Source organism: Sorex fumeus, unplaced genomic scaffold, assembly GCF_029834395.1.
Source record: "Sorex fumeus unplaced genomic scaffold, SorFum_2.1 ptg000130l, whole genome shotgun sequence".
Taxonomy (NCBI): Eukaryota; Metazoa; Chordata; class Mammalia; order Eulipotyphla; family Soricidae; genus Sorex; species Sorex fumeus.
The window spans coordinates 193,149-210,060 of record NW_026606187.1 but is presented as its reverse complement, the minus strand read 5'-3'; positions in this window follow the sequence as shown (position 1 = coordinate 210,060).

Sequence of the window (16,912 nt, the reverse complement as noted above, 5' to 3'; positions counted from 1 at the left end):
CAAACACTTGACAAGGTGCCAAGCCATACAATGAGAAGCAGTAGGTAGTTGGTAAACCTGAATATTCCCATGTGCAAGAATGACTTTAAACTTGGACCGGAGAGATAGTACAGTGGGTAAGGCGTTTGCCTTGCATGCAGTCGACGGGTTCGAACTGATCCTCAGCATCCCATATGGCCCCCACAGCACCCTCTGGGAGTAATTCCTGAGTGCAGAGCCAGGAGTAACCCTCGCATTACCCGGTAAGATCCAAAAAGCTAAACAAATGAAAAGGATGATATTGGTAGAAGATTTTGAATGACATTAAACCCTAATCATATGCAAATGTTCATTCAAAAATCCATCAAAAAACTAAATATAAGAGCTTAAACTGAAACTGAGACGAAAATGGGGAAAATATTCCAGGACATTCAGTTTCTTGGCTATCACACCGAAGTACAGACAATGAAAGAAAGATAAAAGGTAAGTTGGACTGAATCAAAATTTTAAAATGCTCTTCATCAAAGAATACAACAGAGGGCCAGGAGAAATAGTATGGTGGGTAGGGTGCTTGCCTTGTATGAGCCCACCAAGATTCGTCCCCCACATCCCAGGTGTGGCCCAAAAACAAAAAAGGTAGAGTGAAAGACACGTGGAAAGAGAAAAATTTGAAAATCATATATCTGCTCCGACGTTAATAGCTCCAAAACTCTTACAATTCAAGTACAACAACAAAATACAATCTGGTTTTAAAATGAGCTAAGTGGATTTTCTTTTTTTTTTTTTTTCATTCTGGAGATGTTCATGTTCTCTCTAAAAAAACACATCTCTCTCCTTTTTCTCCCCTTACATTTCTCTAAGTGAAATTCTTTCAATAAAACTATTTTGTTTCTGGTCTAGAGAGACAGTACAGTGGGTAGGGGTAGGGTGCTTGCATTGCATGAGGCCAACCTGGGTTTAATCCCTGGCACAAGTTATGGTCCTTCAAGCCCACCAGGACTGATTCCTGAGCACCACCGGGTGTAGCCTCAAAAAAAGAAAAGAAAAAGAGAGAAAGTAGACTTTGGTGATAATAATGTGATACATACAAATGTTTAAGGTATATTTAAGATATAATTTAAGATATATTCAGGGGCTGGAGCAATAGCACAGCAGGTAGGGCGTTTACCTTGCACGCAGCCAACATGGCCAACACAGGTTCGATTCCCAGCATCCCATATGGTCCCCCGAGCACGGCCAGGAGCAATTCCTGAGTGCATGAGCCAGGACTAACCCCTGAGCATCACTGGGTGTGACCCAAAAAGCAAAAAAAAAAAAAAAAAAAGATATATTCAATGTTTTAAAATGTTTGAAACATATACAATGTTTATGAACCAATGTTACCTCAACAAAATTAAAAAGAATAAATTTGTTTTTCAGATTACTATACATGTATAGACATATAACATTTTGTGTGTTTACTTTGAATTTGAATTTGTTCTAAATTGCGTGTGTGTATTTTTAAAGAGCTTTATATATACGATCATGTTACTTGTTTAAAAAGATGTAGGGGGTTGCAGAGAGTACAGCTGGCGAGGCACTTGCTTTGCATGTGGCTGATCCAGGTTCCATCCCTAGCATCCCATATGGTTCCGTTCCCAAAACCCTGCCAGGAGTGATCCCTGAGCTCAGAAGGATGAGTAAACTCTGAATACTGCTGGGTGTGGTTCAAACCCTTCCCCACCACCTAAAAAAAATATCCAAACCCAAACCCTTTACGACCCAAGAGATAATATAGGATTTAAGATGATCACTTTGCACTAGCCAACCCCAAATTGATCCCAGCATCACATAGGGTCCCCTGAGCACCACTGGGGGTGATCCCTGAGCATAGAACCTGGAGTAAGCCTTGAGCACTGCCACATGTGGCCCCCCAAACTAAAAAAAAAGGTACATTTACATCTTCCTTTCTTCTTTAGAAGCATTTTATTTTTTTCTTGCTTAATTTCATTAGTCAAAACTCCTAGTGTAAGTTAAATAGAAGTGTCCAAAGTGAGTTTCCTTGTATTGTTTCTGATCTAACAGGAAAGCTTTGTCTTTTTCCACCGAGCATGCTTGCTGTAGGATATTCATCTATGACCTTTAATCATTCTCTCGATCATGAAAGAGTACTGATTTTGTCAAAGACTTTGCTACAAAAATTTTAATGAGACGGGTATTTGATCATTGTATAACTGAAACTCAAGCACAAAATTTGTAAGTCTACAACTGTACCTCATGGTGTCTAATTAAAAAAAATTATACAAAAAAATTTTAATGAACATATATTATGTTCCCTTTCATTATTTTCATGTGATATATCACACTGATTCATCTTTGTATGTGAATCAACTTTGCAATCCTAAATGCTCAAATTTGGAGCTATAGAAATAATACAGGCATTAAAGAGAATAAAATAGGACAGAATAGTTTATGCTTTGCAGGTGACCAACCCAGTTTTGATCCCATGCACCACATGGACCCTTGAGCATTGCTGCATGAAGTCCCTGAGCAATAAGTCTGTGGCCCTGGAGGTCCCTGAGCACCTTCCTGAGTGGCTTGGGTAATCCTCTGCACCACAGACCCCAAGCAGCTCTGCATCCCTGGGCCCTGGCATTTAACCACCAGCCCAGTTGGCCAAGAAACCGTGGGATGGACCACCAGTGCTTTGTGACCCGGAGACCGCCCCAGCATCTCAATATTCTATTGACAATATCTGTATCTATATCCATAAGGGATGTAATTTGCTTTTGGTGTCTTTAGCTTTTGGATAAATCTTCCGTCAAAATGATTAGAAAATGTTATCTCATCTTCTCTATTTTGGAGGGTTTCTGAAGAAATAGTTTTAATGCTTTAAATGTTTGGTAGGATTCACCAGTGAAGCCATTTGGTCTTGGGCTTTGATTTGGAGAGAAATTTTCCTTTCTGGGGCTGGAGCAATAGCACAGCGGGTAGGGTGTTTGCCTTGCACACGGCCAACCAGGGTTTGATTCCCAGCATCCCATATGGTCCCCTGAGTACCACCAGGGATAATTCCTGAGTGCAGAGCCAGGAGTAACCCCCGTGCATTGCCAGGTATGACCCAAAAATCAAAAAAAATTTTTTTCTTTTCAAATATGTGCTCAATAATTTAACTTGCTATGTTATGCTTCTTGGTAAATTTTGGTAAAGTGGGTTTCTAATAATTTATTCATTTAATCTATGTTTTGTAATTTGCTGGTGTATAGTTGCATATTACAAGGCACCGGATGGGGGGCAGTTGGTGGGTGTGACCCCTGCCTACTGGAAGATGGAGGATCTGGGTGGAGGATGCTCAGCCCTGATCTGAGCAGGCTTGGAGATCTCAGCCCCGGGATCCGCATGCCTTTATTCCTCTGCCGGTACCTTCATGCGTGTGGAGAGTGGTCCCACCAACTGCTCCCTGGTGCCGTGTAATCCCATCAACGGCCAAGACCCAGAGACTATAAAACCCAACTCCTGGAAGAGAACAGTGCAGAATCTCCTGCCCCCGCGCCTGGCTGTCCTCGCTGGGGCCTCTTGGAGGGGGGCGGGTTGAGTTTCCCTCCCCACCCCAAGCAGAGCCCCGGCAGCTGAAGACCTCCAGAACCAGCCACAACCATGCTGAGACCACTCTGTACTGCTGTATTGCATATGGGGCTCAAAGGATCACATGTGGTGCTGGGGATTAAACCTGGTCAGCTACATGCAAAACAAGCACCTTATCTGCTGTACTATCTCTCTGCCCCCAAATCGTTTTTTTTTTTTTTTTGCTTTTTGGGTCACACCCAGTGATACACAGGGGTTACCCCTGGCTCTGAACTCAGGAATTACTCCTGGCGGTGCTGGGGGATCATATGGGATGCTGGGAATCGAACCTGGGTCGGTGGCATGCAAGGCAAACGCCCTACCCACTGTGCTATCGCTCCAGCCCCTCATTGGTTTCTTTTTTTTTTTTTTAAAGAAGCCAATTTATTTATTTATTTTTTCTTTTTTGGGTCACACCCAGGAAAGCTCAGGGGTTACTTTTGGCTTTGCACTCACAAATTACTCCTGGCGGTTCTTGGGGGACTGTATGGGATGCCGGGGATCGAACCTGGGTCGGCCACATGCAAGGCAAACACCTTACCCGCTGTGCTATTGCTCCAGTCCCCTCATTGGTTTCTTAAGTGTGTTATTTATGACCTGCATGATAGATAAGTCAGAGATTTAGAGCACTTTCCTTGAAATCATAAGGCCACAAGTTCAATCCCTGGTGCTGCCATCTTTGCAGAATATAGTCCCAATGGCTCTACTGTGGGGCATGGCAGCTCTGTCTGTGATCTCCTGTACCACAGATAACTTCCTACCAAACTGCTGCCAGGAGTGGGCAACAACCGTTGGAGTGCAGAGTGGGAAACAGCTGGAAGGAGTGCAGATCCTGTTGAGTACCACAATTGTAAAAACTGTGCAGATCTGGGGATATCACAGATAATTTTGCATGCACCAGATCTGAATTCAAACATTGCATTACATGAACTCCCAAGCACTGCTAGGGTGGTCGTGCCTGGTGGCCCACAGTCCTGCAAAGTCTCAGCAGTTCCTCATTCTTGGTTTGTAACTTTGAACCATCAAAACTGGTTCAGATATTTTCTAGGAGTGGCCGCTGGGCCCCTGAGCACCTCTTGGGACTCCCATAAGAAAAAAAAAACAATAACAAAGGTGCAGTCAGGAAGTACCACCTCTGGTGAGCAGCTGGATGTGCACTGCAGTGACTCCCAATGAGTCTACCAGAATGTGAAAAAGCACCACAACTCAAAAAGAGTGCAGGGTGCACAGAAATAGTTCAGTAGCTTAGAGTGCACGCCTTGCAAGAATACATTAATGAACCTGTCCCCTGGTGCCACTGGATACACCAAGTATTCCTGGCAGCTCTGCTATTTGAGTCTGGCAGCTCTGCTGACCATAAGTCCCTGCTGCATTGCAGCCACACATATGCAAGCACCACACAGGAAGTGTGTAACACTCAGCAGGCACCACAGTGAAAAAAGGATATTCAAGCACCATAGCAGGAATTGCGACTCCTAGTGATTGTGTGTGAGCATTGCAGTAACCCTCTCTCAGCACTCTAGCCAGAACATATGTGATCTCTGGCAAGCACATGTGCAAGTCCTACAAGTAAAGACCAGCAATACTAAGCACCGAAGCTAAGTATTCAAGCACCATAACCTGCTGTGCATATTCCGGAGGAACACCTGGCCCGTGTGTGACTCTCAGTCAGTGCAGCTGACAACACAAATGAAGGGAAAGGGACTCTTTAAGGAGTGTAACTCCTGGTGAGCATGTGTGCAATTTCCACAACTAAAGGAGGGCAACCCTCAGTGAGCACTGTGCCAAGTGTGAGTACTGCAACCACTGGTGTGTGCCCCCTGGTGAGTACAACTAAAAGTGCAAGCACCCAGCCAGGGCTGTGTGTGATGCAGTTACTGGGACAAGGGCAATGAAGGGAAGAAGAAGGCAAGGAAGGGAAAGGGGAAGAGGAAAAAAACAGTGTGCTGTTTCATTCTCTACGTATTTGTGAATTTTCTACTTCTCCTATTATTTGTATCTAAGTTTTTCCATTGTGGTTGGCGGAGATACTTTATATGATTCCCATCTTTTAAACAGAGATTTGTTATGTGACCTCTCCTAGAGATTCTTTCATATGCAATGAAGAGTACATAATCTGCTGCTGTTGAGGAGAGAACTAGGTTTCATTCTATTGAGTTTAACTGGATTGTAGCAATCTTCAAATCCTCTTTTGGTTTTGGCCTTCTATTTATTCCATTATTGAAAGTGTGATATAGAAATTTTCAGCAACATTGAGAACTATTTCTCTCTTTAATTTTGTCAATATTTAATACACTTTGGGGCTCTTTCATACATTTTGAAAATTTCATACATTCGGAGGCTCTGTTGTTAGGTATTATATATGCTTATAATTGGTATATTCTCTGATTTTTTTTTTTTTTGGCTTTTTGGGTCACACCTGGCGATGCACAAGGGTTACTCCTGGCTCTGCGCTCAGGAATTTCCCCTGGCGGTGTTCAGGGGACCATATGGGATGCTGGGAATCGAACCCGGGTCGACCCGGATCGGCAGCGTGCAAGGCAAACGCCCTACCCGCTGTGCTATCACTCCAGCCCCTCTGATCTTTTTTTGTTTTTGTTTTTTCTTTTTTTAGTCACACCTGGCATTGCACTGGGGTTACTCCTGGCTCATGCATTCAGGAATTACTCCTGGCAGTGCTCAGGGGACCATATGGGATGCTGAGAATCAAACCCCAGTGGGCCGCGTGCAAAGCGCTGTGCTATCACTCCAGCCCCATCAACTGATCTTTTAATTAATATATAATTTCCTCTCCATTGCCCTTCTGGAAGATGTGATAGATCCATCATGATGTCGGAGGGCAGTCATCTTGGTTTTGTAGTTGGTGAAGGACAGGCGGGCATTACGAATGTTTTTCCCAGCTTCTGCTGCATCTACCAGTACTGCTGCTCTCCTGTTTTTGAGGTCATCCTTGATGGCTTTTCTGCACTGTTTTGCCAGTTCGGACGTTTGCTTGTGGTTGCCTGAGGCACGTGCCACGCCACGTTGGCGAATAAGTTCAAGAGTGTTCGAAGAAAGACGGTTTTTTGTGGTTATCTCTCTCTTGGCATTCCTTGCACAATCATGGAGGTGCTGAATCATTTGATCGTATTCCTCATCAATGTTGTCAATGACGGCATCTTCCCATGTTGCTGCAACAGAGCCAAAGAGTTCCCAGTTGGTGGTTGTTCTGGGAGTCTTCTTCTTAAACCTTGCATTCTTTTCTCCTCGTTCTGTGAGGTAGAATTTTGCACGAAGAAGACGGTGGTCTGATCCCGTTTGGAATTTTGGGACAACAGCAACATCGGTTAGGCAAAACCGCCGATTGAATATGATGTGGTCTATTTCATTGTGGAACCGTCCATCGGGAGACTCCCATGTCCAACGTTTAGATTCAGCCTTTTGGAATTGTGAGTTACCATGGAAGGTTTTGGTTGACATGATGAACTCAGACAGTCTGTCACCTTGTTCGTTCCATTCCAGGCCATGGGTTCCGATGTGGAGTTCATCGACTGATCTTCTTGGTCCTATCTTGGCATTAAAATCACCGACAATGATCTTGTAGAAGGTGTGATCTTCTTTATAGAATTTCTCCAGCTCCATGTAGAATTTCTCAGTTTCTTTTTCACCATAACTGGATGTTGGTGCGTAGACAACAAAGATAGAAACTGCCGGTAGTGAGCCACATTTATTCAAGTGTAATCGTCCGATTCGGGTTGTTAGGCATTCAAATGAATCAATGCTTGTGACTAAGTTTGTGTTGACAAGGATACCGACACCACCGACGCCTCTTTTATCACATGTTCCAAGGAACAGTTCTTCTCCAGTGTCGAAAACAGCATGATGGGATTGATGTCTTCTCGTTTCGGTCAGACCAATGATGTCGTACTTGATCTTTCGTGCTTGTACCATAAGGTCTTCAATGGATGCAGCAGATGCCAGCGTACGAGCATTAAAAGTACAGACAATCATTTTTGTTTTTCTGCGTTTTGGCAGCCCATGTCTGCCTTGGTGTTTTATCAGCTTCTCCTTCCATATCCTTCTCGACTCTGCATAATCAGGGCTAGGGGAATGAGATCCATTTATTACTGGATTTGGCATATCAATTTGGTCTATTTGGCATAGATCACGGATAGCTTGCCAGGCTCTGCCGTGTGGGTTGGATATTTAAGGATATTTAAGGTATCCTGAAAATTATTAAATAAATAGTCGCGCGGCCGCAAATGCGGCCGCGCGCTCCCGGGAGCTTGTTGTGATAATCTTTGGATCCTGGCCTTTGTTGGGGTTACACGGCAGTTGGAGGGTGTAACTGTTTAGCTACTGACAGGTCCAGTCCCAAACCGTGCAGGCTTAGAGATCTCAGTCCCGGGTCCCACACACCTGGGTTCCTCTGCCAGTTCGGTTATGTCTGAGGCTTATCCAAGTGTGTGGAGAGTGGCTCCAGTAAGGCCTTGGTTGGGGCCTGGAAGTCTTCAGCTGTTGGGCCCTGGCGAGGATAGTCAGACACAGGGTAGGAGACTCTGCCTTGTGCTCTCCCGGGAGCTTGTTGTGATAATCTTTGGATCCTGGCCTTTGTTGGGGTTACACGGCAGTTGGAGGGTGTAACTGTTTAGCTACTGACAGGTCCAGTCCCAAACCGTGCAGGCTTAGAGATCTCAGTCCCGGGTCCCACACACCTGGGTTCCTCTGCCAGTTCGGTTATTATTCATGATTATTCATGAATTCTACTCAGATCTCTTTAATAGCCACATCCACTTGCCCACATACCACATACCACATGATGGATATGTCGTTCCCAATGTTCTCCCTTCCGAAATCCAACATGCCATCTCGTCGGTAAAGAAACAAAAAGCACCTGGCCCAGACAAGATCAGACCTGAACACCTGAAGAACTTACCATCAGTACTCATCAATACATTAGCTCGACTCTTCACACGCTACCTGTCTGAATGCAAGGTTCCATCCCAATGGAAAACCAGCAAGACTGTACTACTATACAAGAAAGGAGACATCCACGACATTGGCAACTATCGCCCAATCTGCCTATTGTCTGTCATCTACAAACTATTCACTCGAGTCATCCTGAATAGGATTAGCAGAACACTAGATGAAGGACAACCATGTGAACAAGCTGGATTCCGAAAAGGATTCAGTACCATCGACCATATCCACACAATAACCAAGCTCATTGAGGTATCTCGGGAGTTCAAGATGCCGCTCTGTCTAACGTTCATTGATTTAAAGAAGGCCTTTGATTCTGTTGAGACGGAAGCGGTCATGGAAGCCCTAGCCAATCAGGGCGTACAAACTCAATACATCAGGATCCTTCGTGAGCTCTATTGCGGATTCACTACCAAGATCTCACCATTCTACAAAGAAGTAATCATCCATATCAAGAGAGGGGTTCGGCAGGGTGATACCATTTCACCAAAACTCTTCAGTGCCACCCTCGAGAACATCATGCGACGACTGGAATGGGAAGGAATGGGAGTGAAGATAGATGGTCGGCAACTACACCACCTCCGCTTTGCTGATGACATCGTTCTAATAACACCAAACATCAGCCAAGCGGCACAAATGCTTGCGGACTTTGACCATGAGTGTGGAAAGGTTGGACTACAGCTGAATCTTACGAAGACAATGTTTATGAGAAACAGCCTTGTTCCTGACGCTCCATTCGCTCTCAACGGAACCACCATCTCCGAATGCAACAGTTATATATACTTAGGTCGAGAAATCAACATGATGAATGACCTGGCACCTGAGTTACGCAGGAGGAAGAGAGCGGCTTGGAATGCCTTCAAGAGCATTGAAGAAATAACTAAAAGGACAAAGAACCTCCAACTACGAGCACATCTCTTTGATTCCACTATTCTTCCTGCATTAACATATGCCTCAGAGACCTGGACCCTACGAAAACAGGATGAGAACACTATTCGGGTCTCTCAAAGAGGAATCGAAAGAACTATGCTTGGAATATCACGATTCACTCAAATGAGAGATAGAATCCGGAGTTCTGATCTTCGTCAACGCTCAAGAATCAGAGACGCTGTCTCATTTGCCAAGACATCAAAAATCAGATGGGCTGGACATGTAATGAGGTTTACAGACAACCGCTGGACTAGAGCCATTACTGATTGGATTCCACGAGACATCAAAAGATCACGTGGACGCCCACCTATAAGATGGTCAGACTTCTTCGTCAAGACCCTAAATGATCGGTTTGAGGCTCTACATGTTCCTAAAACGAACAGATACCATTGGGCTACGCTAGCACGCAACCGGGATGAATGGAGACGTTACTGGCACCCGCTCGAATAAATCGATGAATAACGGGGATTAAGTGATTAAGTGATTAATAATTTCCTCTATATTTTGCAACAGTTTTCAACTTAAAGTTGATTTTAAAAAATATTAGCATTACTACCCCTGTTTTCTTGGTTAATATTTGCATTGATTATCTTTTTATATTAATTTACTTTCAACTTCTCTGAGTCTTTGGCTCCAAGTCTTGGGACTGGAAATATGGACAGGTTGAGCACATAAGGTTTGCAAGATGGAGTTCCAAGTGTGTTCCCCCAACAAAAAGAGAGAGAAAGAAAAAAAAGAAAATACATTTTTATACTTCAGTTTATGGCTTCAAGACAGATTTCAAGTCTTCTAGAGGGGTCAGAGTGATAGCCCAGCAGGTAAGGCAATTGCCTTGCCTGGGTGGACAACCCAGGTTTGATCAGTGGCATCACATATGTTCCCAGCGCACCACAGGAATGATCCCTGACCACAGAATCAGGAGTAAGTCCTGAGCACTGCCAGTTGTGGTCCCCAAGCAAAAAACAGGTAGATAATATTTCATTGTATATATACCATATTTCATTTGTTGATGGACACTTGTGTTGCTTCCACCTTCTAGCAGTTATGAAAATAGGTGCACAAATATGTCATTGAGGAGCCAGAGCAATAATACAGTGGGTAGGGTTCTGCCTTGCACACTACTCACAATGCTGTTTCAGTCTCCAGCATCCCATGTGGTCCCCCCCAGCACTTTCAGGTTTGATCCCTGATCACCACTAGGTGTAGTCCCCAAATCAATATACATATATGTATATATGTATATATATGTGTGTGTATGTGTATACACATAGTTTTCATAGTGGCTGCATCATTTTACATTCCCACCCACAGTACCAAAAGATTCTAATTTCTCCACAATTTTACCAGCACTTACTATTTTTCTTCTCTTTTGTTGGCAGCCAAGCTAATAGGTGTGATGCAGCATCTAAGTGTAGTTTTGATTTGCGTTTCTCTAATGGTGACATTAAAGCATCTTTTTATGCTTTATTTGCATGAATTATCTTTTTTTTTTTTTTTTTTTTTTTGCTTTTTGGATCACACCTGTCAATGCACAGGGGTTACTCCTGGCTCTGCACTCAGGAATTACTCCTGGCAGTGCTCAGGGGACCATATGAGATGCTGGGAATCGAACCTGGGTTGGCCACATTCAAGGTAAATGCCCTATCTACTGTGCTATCGCTCCAGCCCCTGCATGGATTATCTTTTTATGCTCTTTCATACATTTTGAAATTTTCATACATTCTGAGACTCTATGGTTAGGTATTATATATTCTTGCAATTGGTATATTCTCTTCATTATACCAATTTGTAATTGGTAATTTGTATCTCTTCCTTAGAGAAATGTAGATTCAAGCTCTTTGTTTTGAGGTCACAGCCTAGAGGTGCTCCAGGGTCACTCCTGGCAATGGTTGGGAGACCATGTGGTACCAGGGATCAAATTTGTCGGATTCTTGCATGGGTTCCAACCTTTTGAGCCATCTCTCCAGCCCTTTACCAATTTTTTTTTGTGTGTGTGGGAATCCAAAGCATTACTATAGGGTCAGGCTATGGGTCAAAATACTCAGTGTCAAAAATCTAAGGATGTGGCACTCTTCCTGCACTGAGGGTGCTGGTATTACTGAAGCAATGTTCGGGGGACAACGTACTGCCAGGTTTCAAACCCAGTTCAGCCACATGCAGGGTTTACCTCCCATGCCCCTATAGTATCTTTCTGGCTCATTTTAAATTTTTTTATTTTTTAATTTTTTTAAATGTTTTATTTTTTACCTGTAACTTGATTTATTACATATAGATTCTATGTCATTCCATGTCAATACATTCAGAAATGTTGTTGCATTAATATATCAGAATGAGGGACTAGAGAAATAGTACAGTAGGTAAGATGCTTGCCTTGCATGCTGTTGACTTGAATTTGATTCTTGGCACCCCATACAGTCCCCCGAGTCCACCAGGAGTGATCCTTGAGTGCAGGGCCAGAAGTAAGCTCTGAGCACAGAGCTTATCAAATCATTTCTATATCAAATCTATATCAAATCATTCCCCTTTGGGAAATTTGTTTATTTTGGAGGGTTTAGGGGTCACATGATGTGGTGCTCCAGAATTACTTTCTGCTCATGATGGTGTCCAGGGAACCATGAGATCCCCCAGGACTCCTGCCCACAAACCCTTTGAGTTTTTGCTCCAGCCACACTTTGTCTACTTTTTTTAAAAAGTAAAATACCAATTTATAGACTATAAAAACCAGCTCCCGGAACCGCGCGGCTGCATTTGCGGCCGCGCCACATCTTATTATGACATCTTATTATCTCATTCCTACTTTGGACAAACTGGCAGGCTACCGAATGTAGCCTGCCCTCACGGCAGAGTCTGGCAAACTCCCCGTGGCGTACCCAATATGCCAAATACCAGTAACAATGATGGGTCTCATTCTCCTAAAGAGCCTTGAATATAATCTCAGGGCTAGGATGAAGGAGATGTTACTGGGGCCTGCTCGAGGCAATCGATGAATAACAGGATGGTCGTGATTCGTGATTCGTGAAAATAGCTTTTTAATTTTGGGGAGGGGGTGTCCCACACCTAGCGGTTCTTTATTCAAGACCAACATAAAAATATGGAGTGTCTTTGTAGTGCTTTCTGCTCTCAGGACTGCCCCTACACCATCATGCCTTTGCAACTCTCCCTCCATTAGGTGAAAGTCTTTGGACCGTGAGAAATAAAGACCACATCACAGCTACCTCATTTCTGTAACCTTAACACTCAACATAGGACCTGCACACATTAGCCTCAAAAGGTTGACATATACCTTTGCACATTCCCTCAACAGATGCTAAAATCTCTCCCACTGACCTCAAACCTTTTTCCTATCCTCTAGAATTTCCTCCTGAATTGTCAGCAGTTGACCTCTCCAGAAAGAGACCATTACTCTAAAGTTCTTTCATTTCCTATCATTGCTGTCCACCCGCAGCCCACATCACACTTCCCAGATACCTGACCAAATGTTCCTCTGTGCCTGTTCACTGAGGGAGGAAGAGAGGAGAGTCCTGTAGCTCCACAACTCTCATCTCATCTCTCCAGTGCTTCCTCACCTTTCCTTTTTTCCTTTTTTCTTTCCTGTTTTGTCTTTTTGGTTTTGGGCAACACACAGCAGTACTCAGGGGTTGTTCTTGATTCTGTGCTCAGGGATCACTCCTGGCTGGCTTGAAGGACCATATGCGATGCTGTGCATCAAACCCAGGTCAGTTGGGTGCAAGACAAGTACCCTGCCCGCTGTACTGTTGCTCAGGTCTTACCATCCTTTCCTTTCCATCAGCATTTACTCAGTACAGATGAACAAAGCACCTTTATGTGCGGAAAGGCCCATATGACTATGGAGAACAAGTGCCCAGAGCTTCCATTGTTGTGAGAAAGACAGACAATTAATTTTGAAATGTTTGTGAAGGAGACAAATGTGAAGATATAGGAAATAAGAGACAGATCACTTTAAATCTGGAGGTCTGAGATTTATATTTGTTTATTTTGTTTTGGAGCTACACTTGGGGTTACTCCTGGTTCAGCGCTTGGACAACTCCCCTGTGGTACCAGGAATCAACCCAGGGCTCTCTCATACAAAGTATGTTTTCCAGCCCTTTGAGCCATCAACCTGACCCTGAGAAGGATTTTTTTTTTGGCTTTTTGGGTCATACCCGGTGATGCACAGGGGTTACTCCTGGCTTTTGTACTCAGGAATTACTCCTGGCGGTGCTCAGGGGACCATACGGGATGCTGGGAATCGAACCCGGGTTGGCCATGTGCAAGGCAAATGCTCTACCTACTGTACTATTGCTCCAGCCCTGATATATTTTTTTTATGAATGTTACATTTGAATTAATGCCTAAAGGATGCAAAATTTTTTTTTTAATTTGGGGGTGGGGGGTATGGTGCTGCCAGCAGGTCAATCTGTACTTGTGAGGTGAGTGCATCAGCAGCCTGATGGAGCCTTCAGACTTCCAGATACCTCAAAATTGCTGCTGTGCCTTTGGCCAGACCCCAAAAACTTGGGGCAAAGTTTACCAAGAAAGTAAACAGCCAAAAGTTAGGAATGTGGGAAACACACCCACAAACCACCTCCGGCTCAGCTATATAATTGGAGGCATGGCCTCTCTGGTTCCTGATTGAACTGCTTAATGGCCATGATCCCAGAGACTCAGAAACAAATCTCAAAACCCAGCGGCTTTTGGCAGAAATGCGTCCGGTCCCTGCAGTAGGCTACTGGCGCTGGGCCAACCCAGGTGGGAATAGGTTTCGTGCATTGACCTGTTCCCATTGGCAGCCCGGTGGCCGCCATCCTCCAGAGGCCCCTGAGTCAGGTTTGGGCCCGCAGTGACGAGACACGCAGGGCCTCATGGGATGGGGGTAGAGCCGGTCCTGTCCTCCCCACCCCAATGAGACCCCAAGTCATCGTCCACGAACGGCCTCTCTGGCTCCTGATCAAGCTGCTTAATGGCCATGATCCCAGAGACTCAGAAACAAATCTTGAAATCCAGTGGCTTTTGTCAGAAATGCGTCCGGACAATGCAGTAGGTTACTGTTGCAGGGCCACCCCAGGGGGGAAAGGGTGTTGTCTCTCCGCCTGCTTCCCCCTGGCGGCTCGGTGGCTGTCATCCTCCAGAAGCCACTGGACAGTTAGGTTTGGGCCCACAGTGATGAGACATTTTGGGCCTCACAGGATGGGGGTGGAGCCGATCCTATCCTCCCTACCCCAACGAGACCCCAAGTCATCACCCATGAACAGCCTTTCTGGCTCCTGATCAAGCTGCTTAACGGCCATGATCCCAGAGACTCAGGAGCAAATCTTGGAACCCAGCAGGTTTTGGCAGAAATCCCCCCAGATTTAAGTGTTAAAATTTCGGAATTTCAAAATTGCACGGCCATGGGGCTGGAGTGATAGCACAGCGGGTAGGGCGTTTGCCTTGCACGCGGCCAACCCGGGTTCAATTCCCAGCATTCCATATGGTCCCCCGAGCACCGCCAGGAGTAATTCCTGAATGCAGGAGCCAGGAGTAACCCCTGTGCATCGCTGGGTGTGACCCAAAAAGCAAAAAACAAAAAAAAAAATTGCGTGGCCACTACTGCAGCCACGCAACGTCATATGTTATTCATAACCAGCAATAGAAAACAAATTGTCTATTGTTGCCTTTTCAGCAGATCTGAGTGTTGGGGTAAAATCTCAAATAATAATGGTGGGTCTGGTGTCAAAATATTGAATGTGATCAAAGTAGAGAGAGAGTAATGTGGAAATCATCTACCCCACAGGCAGGGGGAGGGTGTGGGATGGGGGTATACTGGGATTTTCGGGGGTGGAGAATGGGCACTGGTGAAGGTACGGGTGTTTCATTGTATGACCAAGACTTAGACCCAAAAGCTTTGTAACTGCTCTCACGGTGATTCAATAAATAAAATTATAAAAAATGGGAAAAAAAAGTAAGGTGGAGTTCATGCACAATTCAATCAGCTAATCAATGGCTGAATAAATAGCAATACTCCTACATAAAAATAATTTTAAAAAATTAAAAAATTTGGGGGTCACACCTGGCACTGCTCAGTGTTTACTCCTAACTCTGCACTCATAGATCACTCCTCCCATGTGCAAGGCAAGTGCTCTACCTGCTGTACAATTGCTCCAATCCATATATTTGTTAAATAAATTAATTATTCAAAACTCTGGATAAGATGTCTGAGTTCAATTCCCGACATGGCATTTGATTGGTCTCCCAAGCTTGCCAGGAGTGATCTCTGAGCACAGAGCCAAGAGTAAGACCTGAGCACTGACAGGTATGCCTGCCCCCCCCCCCCCAAAAAAAAAAACAACTTCTCTCAGCTATGAGGCTCTTCACAAAATTCTCTCCAGCTATTCATAATCCCGACTCTCTCTCCAAAGCATTACACGAACCCTTCCTTCTTTGGACTGTCTCTGCACCTTGTACCATTATTGCATGGTTGTAGATAAGATAGCTGTTTGCTTGTCTAGATTGTGAGACCAAGGTTCAGGCCTGTCTGACCAGTTTCTACATTCTTGTGCTCAGCTCAAGGCTGTAACGCAGATGTATTATGTTGAGGGACAAACTAATAAAGTCATAGCAAGACCAGAAATCTGAAAACACTCTGTGGGTAAAAGTATGAGAGAACAAATCCTCCCCTACAGCAGCTGGGAATGTAAACTAATTTAAGTTTTAGGAAGAACAGCATGAAGTTTAGATTTGACTTTTTGGAATCTATCTAACTTATTCATGTATTCCAGGAAGTATCACAAAGATACTGCAGCAGTGTTTATAATGCCAAAGGAGAAGAAATAGCCTAATTGTGCCATCAATAGGGTCTTCCCTTTTTTTTTTTGCGGGGTGTGGAGGGGGGCATATCCAGCAATGTGCAGGGTTTATACCTGGCTCTGCATTCAGGGATTAGTCCTAGAAGTACTCAGGAGACCATATGGTATTCCAGGAATCAGCCATGTGCAAGGCAGACACCCTACCCACTGTACTATTGCTCTGGCCCCCATCAGTTGGGTCTTAAAAATTACAAATATCCATATAAAAGACAAAGCCAGCTATCTATAATAGAGTTATAAGCAGCTGATAAACAGTATGAGACATTGGGTTAGAATAGTAGTCTAGCAAGTAAGTCACTTGTCTTACACACAGCTGACCTGGGTTTGATCCCCAGCACCCTGAGCCTCACCAGGAGTGATTCCTGAGCACAGAGCCAGGAGTAAGCTTTGAGTACACTACTGCTGGGTATTCCACTCTCCCCCAAAAAATAAACTGGGTGAAATGTAGCTTTATGTACACACATGGCATTAACTCCAAGAAATAGCAAGTAGGAATAGTACAATATAGATAAACATATATAAGATGTTAACATATATATTTCACAAAAGTGCATAGATACATACATGCTTCCAGATGCATAGCATGTTTTGCAAGGT